At 39.3% G+C, this 2,500-nt stretch overlaps 1 protein-coding gene across 1 annotated transcript in view; it reads left to right on the top strand.

The window, feature by feature from the left end:
• The window catches only part of LOC122349091 (inactive ubiquitin carboxyl-terminal hydrolase 53), a 45,673-nt gene that overhangs the window by 38,509 nt on the left and 4,664 nt on the right, over positions 1 to 2,500 (top strand). The gene's annotated exons all lie outside the window — the stretch shown is intronic.

Raw genomic sequence — 2,500 nt, 5'->3', positions numbered from 1 at the left:
TGTAATCAGCCATTGGGCCTATATATATGGCTCCAGGTAATCACTGTGTTGTTTGGTGATATGGTGTGTACCACACTCGACATGGACCAGAGGAAGCAAAGGAAAGAGTTGTCTCAAGAGATCAGAAAGAAAATTATAGACAAGCATGTTAAAGGTAAAGGCTATAAGACCATCTCCAAGCAACTAGATGTTCCTGTGACTACAGTTGCACATATTATTCAGAAGTTTAAGATCCATGGGACTGTAGCCAACCTCCTGGACGTGGCGCAGGAGGAGGAAAATTGATGACAAATCTAAGAGACGGATAATCCGAATGGTAACAAAAGAGCCTAGAAAGACTTCTAAAGAGATTCAAGGTGAACTTCATGCTCAAGGAACATCAGTGTCAGATCGCACCATCCGTCGTTGTTTGAGCCAAAGTGGACTACATGGGAGACGACCAAGGAGGACACCATTGTTGAAAACGAATCATAAAAAAGCAAGACTGGAATATGCCAAACTACATGTTGACAAGCCACAAAGCTTCTGGGAGAATGTCCTGTGGACAGATGAGACAAAAATCGAAGTTTTTGCCAAGGCACATCAGCTGTATGTTCACAGACGAAAAAATGAAGCATATCAAGAAAAGAACACTGTCCCTACTGTGAAACATGGAGGAGGCTCTGTTATGTTCTGGGGCTGCTTTGCTGCGTCTGGCACAGGGTGTCTTGAATCTGTGCAGGGTACAATGAAATCTCAAGACTATCAAGGAATTCTAGAGAGAAATGTACTAGCCAGTGTCAGAAAGCTTGGTCTCAGTCGCAGGTCATGGGTCTTGCAACAGGACAATGACCCAAAACACACCGCTAAAAACACCCAAGAATGGCTAAGAGGAAAAAATTGGACTATTGTAAAGTGGCCTTCTATGAGCCCTGACCTCAATCCTATTGAGCATCTTTGGAAGGAGCTGAAACATGCAGTCTGGAAAAGGCACCCTTCAAACCGGACACAACTGGAGCAGTTTGCTCATGAGGAGTGGGCCAAAATACCTGCTGAGAGGTGCAGAAGTCTCATTGACAGTTACAGGAAGCGTTTGATTGCAGTGATTGCCTCAAAAGGTTGCGCAACAAAATATTAAGTTAGGGGTACCATCATTTTTGTCCAGGTCTGTTTCGTGAGTTTATTTTTTTAAATAATTCTGTTGAAGCATGGTTGAAAAACAATGTCTGACTTTCATTGGTTAACATTTATAGAATTTTTATTTATTATTACTTTAAAAGTTTCAGATTAAAGATTGTGACCAGAGTTTTTCTTTCATTGTGTACCAACAATTTGTGACGTCTGTATATATATATATATATATATATATATATATATATATATATATATATATATATATATATATATATATATATATATATATATATCCTTTATAATGATTTTAACGCTTATAATAAGCTAATTCAAAATGTTAATAAATACGATAATATATATTATATAAAAACAGAATTTTTTGCAAACGGCTGATGTTCTAAATTGTATTTTTTCAACCAAATATTACCCTGTTTGTGAGCATGAATGATGTCTCAAATCACGCAGCTTCTTGAAAAGAGACGATGTTACGGTTTTTGATGACGTTATGGATTTGCAATATTTGCTCAGTAGATTAAACCCTTGGAAAAAAAAACCTTCGGTGGAGGGGCTCGTCGTGTGGTGGTTTCTTCCGGCTTCCTCTCTATTTTATTTGTTTGCAATGTTGCGACAACGTTATCCAATATTGCAAGTCATGGCCATCAAATGGAGGTTCTTCTCATGAGGCTTAGCAGCTTAAACACGACAGGCTTGAAACACCAGAAAATGGGGTCTAAAGTCCAATCCTCTCATAATTGCATGCTAGCCAAAGGGATTTAGCTGTTAATGCGCTGGGGAAAAAAATAACAGAAGGAGGGAAAGGCAGTCTCACACACACACACACACACACACACACACACACACACACACACACACACACACACACACACTGCTGGCTGAGTCTCAGGGGTCTTGACATCGGGGCTGTGACTGTACTCAGATGCAAAGACGAACCGACAATCCCATGATGCCACGGAAGTGTAGGACTAATTAAGGAGTTGAGTTTTCTTTTCCATTGTATTCTGTCCGTTATTAAGTTTGTTTTATGTTAAAATTGTGCATGTAAATAGATATGTATTGGTTCAGTTTTGTTTGTTTTTTGGGCTTTTTTTTGTGCCTTGGTTTGATAAAGTTGCACTCAAAGTATGGCTTACTGAACATTTACAGCAAAACTAATCTTAAATCTTTATGATTGACTGGAGCCCAGTCAGCTGAAGTGTTCATCTTTAGCGCCCTCTAGTGTTTCCCTGCCATTAAATGACTTGAAGTACATTTTACCTGAACCAAGAACATATCACCTGTATAAATGTGTGTGTGTGTGTGTGTGTGTGTGTGTGTGTGTGTGTGTGTGTGTGTGTGTGTTTGGAGAGAGAGAGAGAGAGACACAGAC

The sequence above is a fragment of the Puntigrus tetrazona genome, chromosome 7, assembly GCF_018831695.1.
Source record: "Puntigrus tetrazona isolate hp1 chromosome 7, ASM1883169v1, whole genome shotgun sequence".
Lineage (NCBI taxonomy): Eukaryota > Metazoa > Chordata > Actinopteri > Cypriniformes > Cyprinidae > Puntigrus > Puntigrus tetrazona.
This window is presented reverse-complemented; position numbering and strand designations above follow the sequence as displayed.